Source organism: Diachasmimorpha longicaudata, chromosome 16 (assembly GCF_034640455.1).
Source record: "Diachasmimorpha longicaudata isolate KC_UGA_2023 chromosome 16, iyDiaLong2, whole genome shotgun sequence".
NCBI classification, from domain to species: Eukaryota; Metazoa; Arthropoda; class Insecta; order Hymenoptera; family Braconidae; genus Diachasmimorpha; species Diachasmimorpha longicaudata.
The window spans coordinates 3,305,539-3,326,750 of record NC_087240.1 but is presented as its reverse complement, the minus strand read 5'-3'; the positions used below and the strand labels follow the sequence as shown (position 1 = coordinate 3,326,750).

Here is a 21,212-nt window from a genome sequence, read left to right as displayed (position 1 = left end):
ATTTAAAATTCTAAATCTTCCCTCTCAGCTTTTCAATTATTCCACGAGTTCTGAATTTAAATATTCACGATCTCACTATTTTAAACTCCTCAATTAAAATATTAAAGTAACGAATTATTTTATGAAATAATTATTCACAGTCTTCAAAATTTTATTGATTTTTATGGTCTCCAGAGGCTTCAACAATCAACTTTTCTTTTTAAATCATAAAATCAATATTTAAGAATACAAAAATATTTACATTTTTTATCGACAAACATTTTTGACGGAAAACGGGATAAGTAATCTCGGAAATTTAAAATTTAATGATTTTTCTACGTAAATAGTGCATAACGCTTTCCTGAAACTACTAGTCTGTTCATGAAATTCCAATTTTTTACCAACAACGTTTAGAGTAAGAACACTTCGACCAGTATATCGTTTCAAGATTGCCCGAGTTTTTCAATAACTTTTTCCGGGCTTCTCCCCCCTCTCCTCGCCCCACCATACCCACGAGTTTCCGCAGAAGTACTTTATCAAAATTACAGTGAGTAAAACATAGTCAAGACCCATGTAAAATTCTTGTTTTCGTGTTGACTTGGCTCGATGTTTTGCTCCTGAAAATCACTTCCAGGTGCACCACCTCACAGCTATGTTACCACTTTCCCCGACTGCAAGGTAGTACCATGACGTATAACACTGTGTTTTGTTTCACCGGAGCTCCCCTCACCCCTCCTCATCCCTCCACACCCCATGGACTTCGGTCGACTGGTGCTTGAATAAATTACATCATAGCCCTGGAGGCTGGGCTGTAAAGGCCGACAACGCCAACGACTCTGATCCATTGCTGTTGTGCGACCGCTCTAGTTATTTCAAAAAAAAAATCCGCTACTTTTACCTTCAATTCAATTTATCATCGTTTCAAATTTACAGCACCGTAAAATAACCATTCATTGTTCATTCCAGGGATTTTATCAGGTATGAAAATCGATCGGAATAACTGACTTTTTTTTCTGCATATGCAGGCGAAAACAATTTTTTGGAGCAGATAAATCTGAAAATTTCAGGTTAAAATATAGAAATTTTCAACAATTACAGTTTCATCTCTTGATTTTTTATTTATTTAAAAATATAAAATCCTTGTAATTATATCAGTTATCAAATAATAATATTAAAATCATTTTCGCACCGAATTTGGAAATTCTAAGTATTTATTTACGACCCCATTTGGAATTATTTTAAATTATTCGAGAAATTGAGATTTTAATTGGCTGAAAATTTCTAGTTTTTTTACGTGAAATTTCAAAAGTAAATTTTCCAATACTGGATGTGACTAAGACTGCATTTACGTGGGTCCTCCCAGGATGATCACATCCTGCGGCTCACTGAAACCATTTCTCCCTATCGATCCACCCACCTCTGCAACCCCTTCAGAATATTCAAGGCCACTCGGGTGAAACCCCATTGCGCCTCTATAAACTATAAAAATACCTCCCCAATCACCATGGCGCGAATGAAAACCGAGAGGGGAATGATATTCTTTCATAATGGGGTTTTTACACCTCATTATAAAAATTCCATTAAAATTCAATTGAACATACAATCGACTGTCGCTCTATGATACCAATAATTACCTGATTTTCCCTAATCTTCCTAATTTTTCTTCCCCTGAGACTCAAAAAAATAGAACTTTATACGACACCCCATAAATCCCCCGATTTTTCCGCCTCAAAACACCGACTAATTAATTAATTTCCCCATAAATTAAAAACAAAATTTGAAACATAAATTAAACATAAACCAAAATCCAAACTTTTTTTGCATATAAATTCTAAAAAATTCAATTGTGCTATTCCCATCAATCGATCCACCGACCCTTCAAAAATTCAAGGCCACCCCTCCACCCCCTACCCTCACAACCCCCAAAAATACCCCTCACCCCATCCCCCAACTGAAACCCGCTCTCTCGTCCCAGTTCCCCAAGCAAAGATCACATCCATGAAAGATCCACAACGTGCCCCAAGGGCTGGGGGGAGGGAGGGAGGGAATCGAAGTGCGAGATGAGGTAGAAAAAAAATCCTCAGGATGAAAATAGTCGTCGAAGAGTTAAGCACCACTGGGCGACAGCTGAGCCCGGGGCGTAGGCGGCTGGCGGGAAGGAAACGATGTGGCCGCGAGAAAGGTTGAGTAAAAAAAGAAACCCAGCGCAACCGAGACCCCACTAGAACGAGAAGCCGATGCGCTATTGGTGGTGGGCCCCATAGTGGGGGGAAGCGATGAGCGAGAGGCGCTGGGAGGCACAGTGGGGGCTGTAAACACGCCGGCGCCTCAGTCTGGCCGCGTCCGTCGACGAGTTCACAACGTTTCTCACTTTTCAACACTTCTTTTCTCTTCTCAACTCAAATAACTCATTCCGCGAGTAACAAAAGTGTATACAGTCAACACTCGAGCTCCAGCCATTCAATTTATCATCCAGAATCAAGTGATAATGAATTATCCCGACGATACGGGCTAGAACGGGAGTTTACGACGCCGTCAACGTCGCACTCCCAACGCGGCTTTCAGTGAATTTATCGAGAACTCGGTGCACGTCTGTCTGGTCGCAAAAAAATTTTTTAAAACACGCGAAGGGACGAAGAAGTTTGCGAGTGTTGTGTGTGTGTGTGTACGTGTAGTGATCAATTCGTTTTGTTGAGTTGAAAAAAAAAAAATTTTTTTTTTTTCTGTTATTTTGTGCTGATACTTCGCTTTGGATACGAGTCGCGTTCGTTCACTTGCTGTACTTGTTTATCGTTTTTGTTTTATACGTGCTCCTTGCCAGCGAAGGGTCCCCTTCTCCCCCACCCCCCTTCCCTGTTATTCCGCGTCCTCTTCACCTCCCTTCTCGGTTATTTCTCCCCCCCCCCCCACGTCCTATCCCGGTGTACGCGGGTTCTCGTTCAGTGCTGCTGAGAGCTGGTGCGTCTCCTTTCGTCGGCCTTCGCACTACGTGAACAAAGGGAACGAGGCAGGAGCGTGGTATCGATCGATATACCCAACCACGAGTAAGTCGATTATGTTGTTATTTGTGCACGTTTTTCTTGTACTTTGGCGATGGGGAGGGATTTATCATCGGTTTTGAAGGAACATTCGAGTTAGGTCGGTACTATCGCGGTTGGGAGGGGGAAGGGGGGGCTAGTGCTTGGCCTTGAACATGCTGCAGGCAATTGCAGAGCGCATGACGGGTAATGGGAGTTTTAAATGTTTAAATTATTTATTTTATTATTTGAATTAATTGGTTAAGTATTTAAATGATGCGTTTGATTATTTTAATTATTTATTTAATTGGATAAATTATTTAAGTTGAACTTTTTGGGTGAACTTGAATGTTGACGGTTGGGGACAACCTCCGGTGGATATAAGCGATCGAGATTTTAATTTGCAAAAGGGTTTTCCGCTTTTTGCTTTAAAAAATTATCTAAAATTGCCAATAATTTCTGTAAAGATGTTCTATTTTTAAATATATATTTAATATATTTTTATTGACCTATGAGTCTTGATAAATTGTTCGGGTAGAACAGAAATCTAATGGTTGACCTTGAACATGCCCCAGGCGATGCCAGAACGCATGAGGAGAAATGGGAATTGTAACAATTTCGCGAGTAAAATTTTATCATTTCGGAGGCTGAGAAAAATATTTTAAAGAACCGATTTTCACATGTGAAATTCTGCGAAATTTGTGAGCTGGAGTTATTCAGTTAAAAAAATCAAATAATTGAAATATTTTGTCAGGAAAATTACTGATCATGAAGGGAGTATTAAAACCTTCAAGAGAATGGAATTTTCAATAGGTCAAAGACCGAGAGAATTTGTTGACTGAATATTCCCAATTTTAAATAATTTATTGCATATCAAGTGACGGTTGTGGCCAGGTAATTGGAGGATTAGACTGATATTACGCTAATTGGGGTACGATTTCCGGTAATAGCAATCAAAATTTATGATATTCTAGTTTCACATTTTCCCTGACGAGTCGAATTGTATTCAATGAAATGATTGTACCTGAGCAGGTTTTTCCCTGAAGATGGGGGGAGGGGGGGGGGGTGATTAGTCCTTCGGTGAATGAATTTAGGGGATGAGGTGAAAACAAATTGGAGAGACTCAAAAGAGTGTCTGGGGAGACAAAAATAAGAACTCAATCACTAACTAAATATTCAGAATATTGAGAAAGTCATCAATGAATAAGAAAAATTGAAATTTTCTGTAATTGACGGAGGCGAGAAATTCAATTCTTTTTATCGAAAATTTACCGAATAATGGTAAAAATGTTCTGTTGTTCGGGAGGCTATGCAAACAATTCGAGACCATATATCGATTGTGTATCTACTGTCCCCTTCGATATAGTATCTGTGTATCTTGGGAGACATACACACACCCTCTTCAAACAGAATTCTATTTAAATATTTTCACTATTCAAATGGCAGATGCGAGGGATTTCAGGGGTGAGATATCTAGAAGCGACCTTAATACCAATTGCACTGATAAAGCTGAATCTAGCTGAAGTTTCACCAGCAGAAGCTTCGATTCCGCCGGAACTAAGGGCGTTGAGAAATATTTTTTTACGATAAGAGAATCGCTTGTCTGAAAAAAAACAATTTTCAGATGATTGTAGAATCTCGAGCCCTAAAAAAAACCCTGAATTGAATTTTCGACTGGGGAATATTCCACTTGTCGTTCTCAATGTCAATGAACGTCCCAGGGGTTCATTGAACCTCGTGATATTAATTTTGATCACTAAAAAAACTTCGTGACTTCCCCTTTTAAAAGGGAAAGTTTGTATTACACTTTTTTTTATCAGAATTTCCGAAATATCATCGAGAGCAATTTGAACCCACAGTTTGGAAATAATCGAAATTTCATGGCCATTCGAGTAGGAACTTTCCAAAGAATGATGTTGAATTCCATTGTGAAGCAAAAAAAAACATGAAATTTCAGATTTCACAGATTATTTCCCTGGTTTTAATATCAACCAATAGGAATGCGGGATTAAATTTGATTCTTTATGGAATAGTGGGAGTAGAGTATTTCGATAATGTGCGGTTAGTTCCATTCAGCTGTGTGAGATGAAATTTATTTGGAAGGAATAATCCAATTGAGTGCCCTTTGCCCTCTAAAATTATTTTTAAAAAATCTAAACCAACACCTATCGATTTTTCCATTAGCAAAAGTTTATTTATCTTTACAATTTAAAACTGCTTCAAATAGATTATCTATATTTACACAATAATGATAACCATAATACATTATCTAATTATTTATTTATTTATTTTTTCATATTAAAATATTTTTGAAACTAAATCAATGAAATTTAATTAATTTCAACAGTTTCAAGTTCCAAAATCATTTAGTTATTATTGAATGAATAAATTATAAATCAATATATATATGTATAATATATAGTGTAACACTATATTCCACTAGATTTTTTTAATGGAATTTTTCATTAGCTCATTCCTAGCAATAAATTTTTTTGTCAAAAATGACAAATTGCGAGAGGTGTCTATCTTCTCCAGAGATACCCCCACCAACTCCACTCATCAATTTGTTGGAATAAACCTTATCTGTCTGATTACTTATCTAGAGTCTTATCATGTCGATTTATAAACGTCACAAATAAAATACCGAATTCTTTGTCTCTCGCGAATTATCAAAAAATAGAAATAAATAACATCAAAAATCACTCATCCAAATTAAAAAAAAAAAATCAATGATAGTTGATGCCAGTCTATTTCAATACCCCAGTGGGAATTGAACAAACGGAAATCAAGTGACTCGACATTGGATTCAATGAGCCGTCAATGTGCAATTTAATCGGAATTCATCGACTGAAACTACAATCCGTTGAGTCAGACTCAAAATGCTGATTTTATTGTACTATCGTACTTGCTGTATTCCATTTCAATATCTGTATTAGTAGTGTACGGTTGTGACAGTGTAGGTGAAGGTATGGCTCAACAGCTCAGCTTGACAATGAGTTAGAGCTATGCATTTATCATTATGCAAAGTCAAACATGACAGCGGTTTCACAGGTATATGCACTTGCTGGGTAAACGGGCTATTTCATTGCACTCATTTGAAATATTCATTCGTCTCGGGCCACGTCACTAAATAGGTATTAGGTATAGGGAGCATTCCATCGAGGAAAAAATATTATTTTAATTGGGTTAATCTAGGTTGAATGTTATTTTTAGAAAATTGCATCTAAACGTGCAATTTAAGAGCTTCTTAGATTTTTAACATTTTTTTTTACCCGAAATATTTACGTTTTTTTTTTCTTCTTTAAATCAGTGGAAGTCTAGGGAGTTACATAGAATTAGAATAATATTATTAAATAATTCTGGAGTAACCAAATAATATGAACAAATAATCATTCTTCTAATTCTTTATTTTTTATATTGATTTAGACACTAATGTATTCCAAATTAATAAAGTCCTATGTTTTGACACTTCGTGCACATAAAAAATTGGTCTTGAAATCCAAAGTAATAAATGGTATTGAACAATCACGCATTCGAGGTAATAATTAGAACGAGATTAATTGAAAGTTCTAGAGCTCATTGCCATATCCTTGATAATCTAGCCCCAAAATCTCATTTGCCCTGAATTTTCAACGTAAATGAGACGTTTCTTCAACGATTTAATCAAATTCAAATTTACAAAAAAGAAATGTCAGCCACAATTATTTATACAATTTTCATTCCTAATGGTTATCCCTAATCTTCAGATATTACTGGCTCTAACGATAATTACTATGAACCTTTGGGCTTCGATCACTGATTTTTTTAGACAAAAAACCGAATATTTCGACTTTTCTCATAAAAATCAAAACAATTACGTCACCTAATTTTTTTTCTATCTCTCTCTCTCATTAAATTATCCCCTACCACAAACCCCTTACCCCTCCACCCCCCTTATTTATCTCATTCAATATGGATTAATCATTCAATTTTAACACCTGAAATATTTACCAAAAATTACATCTTCCCAAAACAATCAAGAAATTCTCCTTAATATTCTAAAGTACTTCACCACCACTGCAATTTCACTAATTACCAATTACTTAACGATGTAAATGACACTCAACAGAATTCTGGAAATTGATTCACACTCAATTTGGAAGCTAATTCCCTCAACCCTCCATAAAATCAAATTGAACGTGAATGTTTGAATAAAATATCCAGAGCATGAATGCACAAACCCATGTAATCGACTTACCTGACCCATACCCCAGGGGTATTCAACCAGAGCAGTAAGACAGGTACAGGTGACGTCACGTTATCGCTCTCTCCTCCATCGAGCGAGGTGGTTTTCCTTTTGTACAGCTACTTCATACAAGAGACTCGAGATACTCACGTTTCCCTACCTCCAAATCCCCCTTCCCTCTTCGCTCTCTCCCCCCACCCCCCCCCCCCAAAGTATCAAATTTACGATGCCTCACAGCCGGAGATGGCTTTCCAAGGGAAGTAGATCCACACGTGGAGCATGACGTGGGGATAAAGAAAACCTGTTAAAGGCATTTGACGATTGAATATTCCCCCCCCCCCCTTCCAACCCCGCTACCACTACCACAATTGACTGACGTATCTTCTATTGAATCTGCGAACTGTGACGTCATCCCTGAAATATCTTGATGGTAGATGGATCTATGTGGTATGGGTATGGACAAAGTGAAATACCCTAGAAAGGTATGAAAATGAGGCACTGTCTGGGCTCAACACACATATGCTCATCCATATTTTCTCTAAACGCTTATTCAGCCTTTGATCAAAGTCGTTTGGGGATTGAAGAGAAGTTGTGACGTCATACAGACACATTTATGTACGTTTCTATGAATATTGGAGGCGATGGTTTATTTTTAGTGATTCCAGAAATTGTCAGAGCTGGTGGAGATGTTTCTCTCGATATTTCGATAGGAGTTGATTTTTTAATATTTTTTTTTATTATTTTATAAACAATAATGATAGACTGGAGAGGTAGTGAAACATTTCTAGAGGTTTGGGAAGATGTTTTTAGAAATATGATATTGTATGTGATGTTAGGGGGAATAGAAAATAGAAAAATTTGGAATTTTGCTGAGCGAAGTGAGCGAGGGGGCGGGGACCCTCTCCGGTATTGGCGAGCGAAGTGAGTGAGGGGCGGGAACCCTCACCGGTATTGGCGAGCGAAGCGAGCGAGGGGCGTAACTTGCACCGGAAAAAATCGTGTAATTTTATTTATTTTTTCAGTATCAAATTTATTCCACAATTTCACGATATATTTTATCGCAATGGTATAGCCTTCACCCCCCCGGCTAGCGTTTCGATCGCAACGGGTTCATTGACTTGACGTTGGAATAGTTCATTCCCTTCTAGTCCCCTCCCAAATGGTATATTGCTCGTCAAATTATCGAGAAGATTTCCTGTGACCTTCGCAAAACCGACGATCAAAGCAATGCCACCACGTGAACGACAGAAGCACAGATGGACAAATGAAGATGGTGTGCATGTGTATGTCTGTTGGGTTACGCCGGAAATTGCTTCACAAGGTACGGAAGGAGCCCCAGCTAACCAAATTTAATAACCGCACCGTCTCCCGAGAGTCCGTCCACAGACTCAATGGCCCTTTATATAACCTCAGTTTTCATTTCAAAGACTCTCTGAGGAAGCAAATGGACTCGAAAAAAATAATATTTCTGAATGATAACTTCTCGTTATACCGTACGAATATTCTTGTCCTTCTGGGGATCACAACGTCAATTATTACGATCGAATGGAAATCCTCAAATATTAGAATTTTTTACAAATTGACTGCGAAAAAATTATTTCTTTAAAATATCAATTTACTTTAGGGAACTATTTATTTTTTCATAATTATAATTATCAGGACTTGTGCAATTAAAATCTGATTAGGTTTCTCTGATGATGACTCAATCGAAGAAGTGCAATTATTAATTAACAAATATTTCTTGAAGGTAAATAAATTGTTGGAAAGAAAATATTTTTTCTGTTACAAAAGGGTGGAAGCATTGCTCGTTATCTGAATCTGAATCTGAAATTTATCTGAATCCATCAACTGAAATTCAGGGACTGTAACAACAGAAATATTTTTTTCATCCAATATTTTACCCTCGTAATCATGAAATTTCGCGTTCTCTGGTATCATAAATAAACCGTACCTTCAGCATTCACACGCTCTCCCGATGTTTTCACAGAAGGCGTCTGAGGGTATTCCCTCCCCTATTCACCATCTCCCTCTGTCATCCGTTAATATAAATATTTTCCTATCTGTGAATGCCCTATGGTGAACGAAAATACAAATACAGGTCGTGATACTGCGCCCTTTCTAACTGGTATCCTGTGTTGAGGGGGGGGGGCTCGGGTTCTGCTGTCCAGAGATAGCTGGCTTGATCGATTATGCCCTGTCTGCACAATAGTTGGGCTCAAATGCAAATCGAAGGCCATTCGTACTATTTAAACTGTTATCCGATGATCATAATGCCCTTACCAATATTTCCGGTTGTAATATATAACTATTATATTTATCTATTTTATGTATCAAATGTATAATATATAGTTATAAAAAATTGAAAAATTCAATTTTTTTCAAGTAAAAAATATTTTAACATTGAAGAAAAAATTAATAAAAATACATCAATATATTATATAGAATATATATAGAATATATAATATATAATATATTGATATATTTTCATTAATGTTTTTTGGTTATTAAACTTTTTTTTTAAAGGGAAATCCTTAAAAAATTTTATCTTAACAGTATTAGATAATTTTACAAGTGAGAAATTTTTATTAACAATTTTTCTCTACGTATTATACACAAACATAGAGATATCTTTGCTGATTGTTAGTCTACTATCCTTCGCGTTATTTTTTTATGTCTAGAATGCGTATTAAATCCCACTCCACCCACTATCGTGAATCTTCCCGTTATGATCGGCTTGAGTGGCACTCGTCTGCAGTATCCGTTAGATAGGGGGAAAAGTCTTTGGATTATTGGAGAATCGATAGCAAACTCGGAAGTCAAAAATGGAAAGAGAAAATACCGTTGATTAGACTGGCAAAATTTTCCTCGAAATAATGAAAAATAATCACAGATCACTTATCACCATTGAAATTAAAGGTTTAAACCCAGTTCAATCGATCTCTCATTAGAGATCATTCATTTTATCAAATCCTTTGTAACTACTTTAATGATAATGACAAAAAAAATTATTACTAACAATCATGACAACGATAAAATAATCAAAAATTAATCTACAGTCAACGGTATTCAACTAGACAGAAAATTTTTTCTCTCCATTTATTATTCAATGCGATTAATTTAATTTTTCTCATGCTGAGTTGCAAGGTTAAATGTCATAGAGTTGAAGGAAAGAATGAAAAATGTTGGCACTTGGCTGAGTCAGATAAGGACAGCTGTAATCCGAGAGGTTAAGAGCGTCACTGCGCATACAGCAAGTGTATGACGTCATGGCAAGATGTGAGGGGTGCCTTCTCTTCCTCTCTCTTTCCTCCTCCTCCCCTACCCTATCCACTCTTGAGTTTTTCCAGTCACTGCTGAGGAGAAGGTCTAAATTCGGAAGTACACCCGAGAGGCGGTGAACTGCATTTTGAGGGCCTAATAATTTCTGTAGTAGCTCACACTCATAGCCCTCTCACTCTAATTTATTCCTGACATTATATTTTTCACGTTTGTCAGCTAGATGGAATGAGAATTCTTGCGTAGTCGTTATCTTCCATCAGGTAAAATTTCCTGATGGTGTTTTGATGATTTGTCAGTGGGTTAGAGTAAAGGCATAATGATACTGAGGATTGTAATTATTTATGGGGTATTTAGAGCTGTTGATGGTTGTTATGATTTTTTTGATTTTTCTTTTTTGGAAATTAGACGATTGGGTTTGAATTATCAGGGCGAGGAATTTAGGTGCGATTTTTAGTGAGAAGAAATTTCGAGATTTGGATTTTTATGCGGTGGGTTGACCATTCGATATTTGGGGGGTGTAGAGGGGCTCTAAGGAGGTTATAGAAGGGGAGAATTGTTTTTATTATGAATTTTAAGGTGTAGACACAATTTTTCGATTGATAAATCATTAAATTTCGTTGATTATGTGAAAAATAAATTCAGGTGAGTGAATTATCGATTATTTCGGATTGTGGGTGAACCATTGGGCATTTACCAAGGCCAATGGACCCTCAGAAGGTGAAGGAATTTTTTTTATGAAACATTTTAAGATGGAGACGATTTTTCAAGCATTGAGTCATGAAATTTCGAAGAATTCCCCGAAAAAAAATTTTTACGCGTGAATCATCAACTGTTTCCTATTATGGACCAACAATTCCATATCCCCTAACCCCAATGGGTCTCCACCCACGGATTAGCCTCAGTTTTGTTCCTTAAAACCTCAACAAAAGACGGAAAATAAAATACGCATGAAAAACACAAGATTCACATAATAAAAAAAATCGTAAAATGTTTTTCACATTAAGTTTCCACCAATTCACTTTTATCAAGACTTTGACCATTTGAGACAATCGTCGGGGATCCAAACGATGAGATTGAAAATATCCGGAAATGGGGAAAAACAGGGAAGGCAATGGGACAAAGGAGCCGATGGTATGTGATTTTACGGTGGACAAAGCACCACGAAAAACCATCTGAGAACATTTCATTCTTTACATCTGATCCACCACTAGATTGGTCCCTATATCCCAGAGGCTGTCGTGATACTGATACAAAAGATTTTCAAACTGTCCATCGTTATTCTAGTTCCTTGAGCATCAGACAGTCAGGCGCCCTCCAGAAATTATCGATTTTTTTCCCTCCGTCCCATCTTTTAATACTCAATGTCAATAACCTGTGGTTATAGTCCCTTCTATAAAAGGGGGAGGGGGGAGGCAGAGGGGGAAATGCAACCTATCAGAGTGGATTGCGTGGTGGGTACATACTTAATTTTGCAAGAGACTATAGCCAACACGCGAACCACTCACTTTTTTTTTTTTTGCGAAGCTCTCGTTATTTCCACGATTTTTTTTTTTGGTGTTATTTCACCCGGGGGAAAAAGGATGCTGAGAGAAAAAAACACTTGGGAGGCTTTTCAAAAAGTCCACGCTAGGTGAACAGAGTCAATAACTCACTTGAGACTGTTTAAACGATGTTGGCCATTGTGTTTGGGCCAAAAGTTGGACTTTGTCGAGGTGCTCCACTTCTCGCGGTCAGACTATTCGGCGCCAGTCGAATATTGATCTAGCACATTCCCTGGGGACTCTCATCTGCGTCATGAATACATGTAACATAAAATATGGCGTAACTATGAAAATGAAGGAGTTTGAAATGTTTTTATGCTCGAACAAACAGATCGATATGGGGAGAGATAAATTTGGGAAAAATTTTGGTGCCGGGGAGTAGAATTGAGGTGGAATGGAATGTCTTTTATTTACATATTGAAATTATTATTAATATCGTTAATTTTGTAATTAATTATAGGTAGCTTTGTAAAATTTACTAAAGGATACTATGAAATTTGCAGCTATCATTTTTTATTTGAGATTAAATGAAAATTAATGACATTATTTACGAACAGATATTTCCACTGAGAAATCGGCATTAGAATATTTCATTTTTTGAAGCTCAAGATGACTCTGAACTCAAGAAGCCAAAATAATTTTTCTTCTTCGATCCTGATCCTTGATCGTTCCCATCTTGACCCTCTCCAGTCATCAGATGTATTTTAAAAAGAATTTTCAACCCCAACAGTAATCAAACAGTAAATATTTTCTAAATCCAGGTGAATAAAAACTTCGAAGTGAATTTCGTACCTGTAAACCTCCAAAATCTATCAATTTTTCATTCTCAGATCAATATCAACGCGTTACACAATATCTAATGCTACGTACAATCCGTGTGGAGTCATAAACCTCTCAAACTCCTTAATTTTTCATGAAAGTTAAAAATTCCTTCCGCCTGAGTTTCACCGGAGGAGAAAAATTTGCGAAAGGCATTCAATCGACTGAATGTGGAAATATTCTTTTTTTTGTTCCACTGACTGACGCAATACAACAACCCACTAACGAGCCCGCTATAACGTAGGCGTCCCTATTCAATAACTTTTCAAAATATGCTAATGCACATGTGATAACACGACCACTTGAATCCATGTTACAACACCTGGGATAAGTCCTTCCGGAAGATCTATATGACTGTGAGGGAAAGACGGGAGGGAATATCATTTGTTCGGCTCTAGTTATTGCACTCCAATTACTAGACTAGTAAACCATAGTTATGACGGTATTGGTAAGTCCTCCCCAGGGTATATCTAATTTTGAAATCCAGTCGAGGCTTCGGGGTGGCCCATTCAAAGTCTGTTAACCTACTTTTAACCGAGAAAACGAGACGACTTTCAATAAATATTATTTTTCTTGAAATTATGCAAAATTACTCAGAATTCCAAATCTGATTTTTCAATAAATCACTGGCAATCTGTCAAAATCACTGACACATAACTCACGGTATCTTAAAATTTATTTCAAATTAATTTAGCGAAAGTTCAACCTGAAGATTCACTGACAATTCAACTAAATTAACGAATTATCGTATCACAACTACTCGCGATTTTCTAATTACCAGAAATTTTTAATGAACTTTTATTATTTTCGCTCCCCAAGTGGAATTAACTATCGTTTTACTGAAAATTAATCCTGAATAAAACGAAATATTCTCCATTTTTATCTCCGCCATGTGGCGAGAATTCTGTCTCATATAAATAAAACGAGGAAATATATTTTTACCGAGTGAATCCGTGATATTACGCCACAGAACATGTGGTTTGGGAATTTACGAGTTACGAAGCATTCAAACATCTCTCATTGATAAAAAAATAATAATTAAGACCTCACATAGTTAAGCAAACTTCGTTCATCGATCTCTGAATTCTTAATGAATCAATCGCAATCAAGAATCCCAACGTATCAATGTACCATAGACTGCTCACCAGCTGTATCTCTAATTAAACTCTAATTGCATCGCACATGGTAAACCAAACTACAGTAGAAATGCAAAATCATAGGTGGGTGGCAGGGAGGAAGGGGGAAAGGAGGGGAGGGTGCGAGAGTTTGATTTCAAATCGATTCGATTCACCCTCGACAGTGTAAGTATCGACCAATTTGCTGTTCCTAATTAGACGGCTATGGGAATTGTGATTCACATATCAACATGCAGTTGCGGATAAACGACACTTGTGGATACATTTGGTACTGCTTGTTGGCTAATTAACCAGCTTGTAATATTAAATCTCCATTAGTACTGAAAATATAAAGCAATATTGACATTGATATTGGAGAAACGTACGTTTCTCTAATTATTGACATTGAAAAATAAAAACGATAGGGGGAGAAATTTGATGATGTTTGCAGTTCATCTATCAGAAGTCGTATCAATCAATTAGGGGAATATTCGAAGTTGGGTAAAAACACGAGGGGTAGAAAAAAAAAAAATATTACGTTTAATAAATCACAAATCCCTTTTGGCTGTGACGTTTCATATACCCCCTCTGTCATACCTGTCTCGAGATACCTTGTACACTCTCCATACTGTTTTCAACAATTCATAACTCGCTGAGATTTCATTCACTGGTACCTCGGAGGGAAGAAAATCTTGGATACTCTCGGGAGAATAGGACTCAGGGTAATGGTACTCTATCATCGTGCTTTCTAAATCAAAAATTTAATACTGGGGAGAATGGGGAGGGGGGAAAGACAAAGGAGGACAGCGATGGTTCTATTTGGAAGGAGGATATTGATAATTGGGGGCAGGTGTGGATCATTAATTTTTAGAGATCTGTAGGATTGGTGGGGGTAGTAGTGATGTTGGGTGAAGACATTCAGACATGTGATGGAGGTAGATTGGGTTCTAGTTCAGAGAATGATCATCATAAGTGGTCAGAGTATGTCTCCAGGTTGGATATTTGGTAGGACAATTTTAATGGCAAGATACCAATGTGATGATGTCCAGTCTGGATAGTCCAGGACTTGCTTTGGAGATATTTTTCGAATCATTTGAAGGAGAAGTGTCTGAAAGGTGTGGATAGGGTAGAGAACCAGATGGACAAACCACATGGAACCACATGGACAAAGAATTTCTAAAAAACATTTGGATTCTGGATCATTAGATGAAGTTGATGGACAGGAAGACTTGATCAATCCACTTTTTGAGAAGTCTAACAGAGGATAATCATCATAAGTGGCCAGAGTGTCTCTCCAAGCTGGACATATGGCAGAACATCACTGACAAGATACCAATGTGAGACAGATGGACATTCGTGCAATTGATGGACCAGAAATAAACTGAAGTATAGGAAATGTCATGGCTCTCAATCTACTCCTGCTGATAATCTTATCGATTGGAGAATGCTGGGGTGCCATTGCCCTGTCGCATGTAGGCCAATAATTACAGTCTGACTTATTAATACGTTGTTGGTCACATCGTAATGGTACCTCAGTGATCGCTTTTCCCTGTAATGCCGAGTGAAAGTTGTCAAAGAACCGGTTGTGACCCCGAAGTTGATATCGTAATATTGTTGAATGACAAATTAATTGATTCATTCTAGTCGATAGTGTTGAGATTACGGTGACCAGAAGCATGGTAGATTCTGAAAGATTGATGACTATGAGGAATGGGTCGATGTGTGATTGAGGGACACCATTAGATACAAATGAAGGCTATTATTTCAAATGATTTGGGACTTTCGAAATCAATGATTTCGGGGGGAATTGAGGACGATGAAATCGTGATAGATGGAGTTCATTAAATGGGAAACGTGGAGGAATTTATCGGGTTTTTCGAACTGTAAAAATTTGCTGTTTACGAAAGAACAGAGATTCTCATTTTTTAAAATAATTGGGAATAAATTCAAAATTTTATACTATAGTTATTGACGATTAAAATCATTCTACGATAGTTAACTCTTCAGTATTAATTGTTTTTATTAAAAAATTGCCATCGTCTTCGTTTGGAAATTTTAATTAAATTACTTGTAGCTCTTCTAATTAAAAAAAAAAGTATAATTAATATATAATTAAGGTTTAACGGTTTTCTTGATCACACGATCGAATAACATCTTGATAATTCATATTTGGGGCTGCGAAAAATATTAAAAATGAGGAATTACTGAGGTAAAGTTTCATTTTGTGAATAATGCAGAATCTTATCGATACCGATGTCGAATTCTTTATCATTTCTCTCACCCCCTCGACTCCTTGTCGAACTTTTTACTCCACAATCAAGCGGAAATGTAGCTGGAATAGTCACTAAATTGTGTGCAATGCCAGGTGAATCTGCTGTTTACAATTTCATTACCTCTCGCTATTGCTGGTATCTGGTGGATTCAGTTCTATTGTACCCTGTGAATGTACACGCCAGCCAAACTCGATCTCATTTTCATCTCTTCCGAATATTGAACAAGATATCGTTCTAGTCGAAAGTAGGTTAGGCGAATTGTGTAGTGCTGTGTTCTCATAGTTTGAACCCCAGTGAAGGCCCCCCCAACCCTCGAGTTTCACTGTTTAATGTATCGATCGACTGGTGAATAAAGGAACAGAAGGGAAGGACAGAGGGTTTTCCACCCTATCATAAGACTTATCGCCATATCGAATTGCTTCGTTCATTAATCCGGATCAATGGTCCCCCAAAATCTTCATCATTTTGGTGCGGACAGTTGTCAGAAATTTTTTTTAATGAAAATATTTTTTGAAGAAGACGAATATTTCAAGTTTTTTCAACTGAAGAAATTGAAATAAATTATTATATAGTTGCATAGTACATTTAATATACACTGTATACATATAGATGCTCGTATATATGTATATTTGTGTATGTACGTATAAATTATACAAAAATGAAGCAAAAAAATGTAAATCGACAATTCAGCAGCGAAGTGGTAAATCAATACAAGTTGACTCATCTCTGAACCGAGTTTTTGGGCCATATCTCCGAATCTAAGACAAATATCCAAATTTTTGTAATAACCTTTGTTTTAGTACTCACTTCCCTTAACAAAAAAGGTTATAATGAAAATTAGAGTATCTCCCATAGATTTCGAGTTATTCTTCAAAAACTGATCAACAGTCCAAAGTAATTAATCTCGTTTCACCATTTCATTCCTGACATCGTATTTAAATTACATTATTTATTAAATATTACACGCGTATTACATTACTTCGTCGGGTTGAAACTAAATATCAATAGTAAACCGTTGGAGAAAATTATTTAATAACAGCACAACTGTTAGAATTAAATTTTCCTCCCACTGAAATGTACTTGAAACATTATAAGGCAGTTGAACTCTGAGATTAAAAAAAAAATCAAAGCCTCTTATATCGTCAATGGGAGATGCACTTGAGTAATTTCTCAATCATTTACAGAAGTAGAGAGATTCAAGCATCTCGTGGAATATTTTATATCTCATCTGCACAGCAGAGAGAAGTGGTTTTATGGAAATTCTGTGGTATATCGAATTGACGATGAATTTATAATCTCTGTAAAAGTGGGTCATGGGGTGGATGAAACATGAATGCATGAGGTAGTAGTCCACTAGGTTCTATCATCTATTTAAGGTACTTGGAGCATGTCGAGAATCTGATGAAATGAAAATATAACACGGTAAAAGTCGGAGGGATGTGATTTTTATATTTTTTACTTCGATCCCATTTCTACTACAATATTTGTTGACGTATGCGTGGAATTTTCTAGGAGACGATCATCCACGAGAAGGGAATTTATTATCGGTAAATAGCAATTACATCGACTACTCCGGAATTTAATTAATTTTTTTAATCAAAAAATTATTTAAAGATTAGAGCTAGAGAGGGAAAACTGAAGAGTTGCAGTAAAAAATGTTTTATTTTATTTTACATAACAATGAATGATATTGTCAGTAGACAGGTCAATAGTTAGTAAAAATGTCCATTCGTTTCATCTAAAACTTCAGCAGTAATTTAAATAAATTATTTTAACATTTAATTTTTGTTCGAGTGGAAAAATCTTGTTGATTTCCGCAGAGAAAAAAACAATTTTTAAATACTTTTCCCGGGAATTTTCATAATATGTTCACAAATGTTTATGGAACAATTCACACTCGACTCAATAAAATTACCCTATAAAATTTTTCTTGAAATTTCTCTTAATCGATGGCCTCTATTTTCAAAAAAAATAATCTAAACAATATTTTCCACGTCTCCGCGAGAGTTCAATCGAAGAGACGCCCTGATTTTTTTTCATCCCTTCGACCCCATTCACAATAAACTTTGTTGACATAAGTAACGTGCAGAATGTAATATGACATGGTCATCCAGGCAAACACTGTTTATCCTCCCTTCATTCGTAAATTTTCCTGGATAAATAACGAAAGAATGTGTGTCAAAGATAAACAGAAAAAATAAAAACGAGATAGGACACTGAGTTTTTCCATTTGGTAATAAAAAAAAAAAATATCCCTCGACAAAACTATTTTTGCCCCTTTGTTCCGTCATACGCGGTGGATGACTGATATGGAAATTGAATGAATGAAAAAATAATCGTTCATCACGAGACAGTGGCAGTACAGACGAGGAGGAGAGCGCTTGTGATAATTGAGACCGAGGGAGATAGAGAGCTCTTGTTGCAGTGTTATTTAGATAATTACCATGGTTTGGCAATCCGGTGAGAATATAGCCCAGTCATTCAGCTCCCTCTGGATGAAACAACAGGGTATATCACTTCGCGTTGGGTCCACTGGGGCAAAGTACCAGTTTATAGCATTTCTCTGCTGGATATTGTGCCCTCAAATATCTTCGTGCCCTTTACGATTTAATAGCACGTTTCATTGAACCTCCCAGAACTAGAGTATACGGTGGGAAGGAGGTGGGAGCGGGGGGGGGGGGAGAAGATGTTGTGGAGAAATTGAGTTTGAAATATTTGAGTTTATTTACCAATATACGGAGATAAATATTCCGAGGAATATTCGGTAAAAATGTAATTAATAAAAATGTTTTGACATTTTTAATTTAACTTTTCATGAAAAATTACGATATGGCCAGTGAAATTTTCCTAATCACTTTGAAAATCGATAAATTAATATATTTTTTTTATCGTGAACGTAAAAAATTGTGAAATGATTGTAAAACATTTGAACTTTCGAATTTAATTTGTTTATCACCTGAAAAATGTCGGCAAAATATCCGTCAATGACATAAATATTTTTTTTTCATCGATAAAACTTTTATTCTTTATTTTTAAATTCAAAATTTTTTTTAAATGTGAAAGTAAATTCATTCGAAAATTCCTAGTGCCGGCAAAATATTGACAAAAGTTTTGTTAACGACCGGAGTATTTTTTATTCTACTACAAATGACAAAATTGAAATGATGTCCATGTCTCCTAGGTTTGCACCTGGCACCTCCGCCGTCGGGAAAATTCCCAAAGTTTCGGACTCAATTTCAGTTGAAGCCTACACCGTCGCTGGTGATGGCACTTCATTCAAAAACTCCCATGACAGAGATGTAATTTTTCCTAACTATTTTTCTCGCGTATTCGGGTTTCCTCGTAAACCCGTACATCCTCCAGGATTGGACGAGTCTAGACCTCGACGAGTAGTAAAAAGATTACGATAAAAAGAGTAAGAGGAGACGAAAAAATGTGATGTCAGTCTAGACCCACCATAAGACAAGTGTTTTGTGCTGCCAGTGTCGTATCACCATTCACGTACCATAAATTAGTTGCATTTGTTAAACAATCTTCTATGAACATTATTTAAATTATTTAATATTAAAAATAATATATATTATACGTATTATCTTCTATATTAAATTATCGAAATAATTGTTCTTGTGAATATTGCCGATAGCCTGGAATATTGAATAAAAAAAATTGTTTAAAAAATGTAAATGATTTATTTGCGAATGCGTAACACATACGGAAGCATTCCACCTACCATTATGCAGTCAAAAATATACCCCAGCATCCGATATATCGGTAAATGGCGTCTAAAGCTGATTATTCGGGTGAAAATAGACCATCGGCCTCGATTAAACATTGAAACAACTTCCTCATGGCGGTATGGATCGAAAGTTTTGTCAGTACAGATGCTGTTGAGCTTCGCGTTCTTAACGAAATTATATTTATATTTCGTGATTGTTTACTCTCACAACAAAGCGCTTCAGAGTTTCCAAATAGATCGAGAAGTTGAGGGATTACGATGGAGTTTACGGGAGAAGAAAAATTTTTTATAAATGTTATCTTAACGTTCTGTAAAAGTGTATCATATGCCAGCGGTTAACTCATTGTTGTTTCCGATACTTGGAAAAAATTAATTAGGATTATGGTGTTATTACTCGTTGCAGAAATTTTATTTTGACGATCAGTAAATTTAACTCTTTTATTCCAGAATTTTTTATTTTTATTGCATTTAAATCTCTAGTCTAGACTGAAATTTCATCAGATATTATTTTTTTATTATTTTGGGATATAAATGAGGTCACAATGACTCAGGATAACTCAAAAATTTTTATGAGTTTCTCCCCAAACTTTTTTTAATTCCAAAGATAAAATGGGAATTAAATTTTTCATTGAAAATTTCTTTGTAGAAATCGAATTAATTAAATTTTTACTCCATTTTTCATTTTTTATTCGATCGAAAAAATTGAAAATTCAACACGTAACTTGAATAATTAAACAATTAGAGTTAATAATTTATTAAAAAATTCATTCCATATTTTTAATTCGAAAAATTTCAATCAATTTCGTTATTTGAACAATTTTTTGATCCATGACATCGTTATTTCCCCATCAAAAACTAATATCACAACAATTTCACCCCGATATCCATTGATGAAATTTCAGGGACAGTAACTCTAATTGCAGACGACTGATTTAGCTTTCCAACCACGATCTCAATCGATGCAAGTCCCCCTCCTCGCATTATTGTCTACGTTTTCAAAATGACAGAAGCTGCGAAGCGCCAGTTGTGTATCAGCAATACGGACACAATAAGCGCAAGTAGTCGAGGCACGTTGTTCGTCCGACTAATCGATTGATTCCCCAATGGCTTGTGTGTGCGTGTCGATAGTAGAGACTTGCCAGTACTGGGTCTGATTGACCGCAGGCTCTCGAATTTGGGGTAATTTCGAATGATTAAACTCTGAATCGAGAGTTTACATCCCTCTGAG

General features: G+C 36.2%; 1 protein-coding gene across 3 annotated transcripts in view; it reads left to right on the top strand.

Moving 5' to 3' along the window:
- Nucleotides 1–21,212, top strand: part of LOC135169927 (ankyrin repeat domain-containing protein 50) — an 80,207-nt gene that overhangs the window by 18,592 nt on the left and 40,403 nt on the right. For 2 of the 3 annotated variants that reach the window (XM_064135346.1, XM_064135344.1), the window contains exon 1: nt 2,301–3,023. The exons of the other annotated variant lie outside the window; for it this stretch is intronic. The gene's annotated coding sequence lies outside the window, so the exon portion shown is untranslated. Of the gene's footprint in view, nt 1–2,300; nt 3,024–21,212 lie in introns of those variants that run through there. 3 annotated transcript variants of the gene reach the window in all.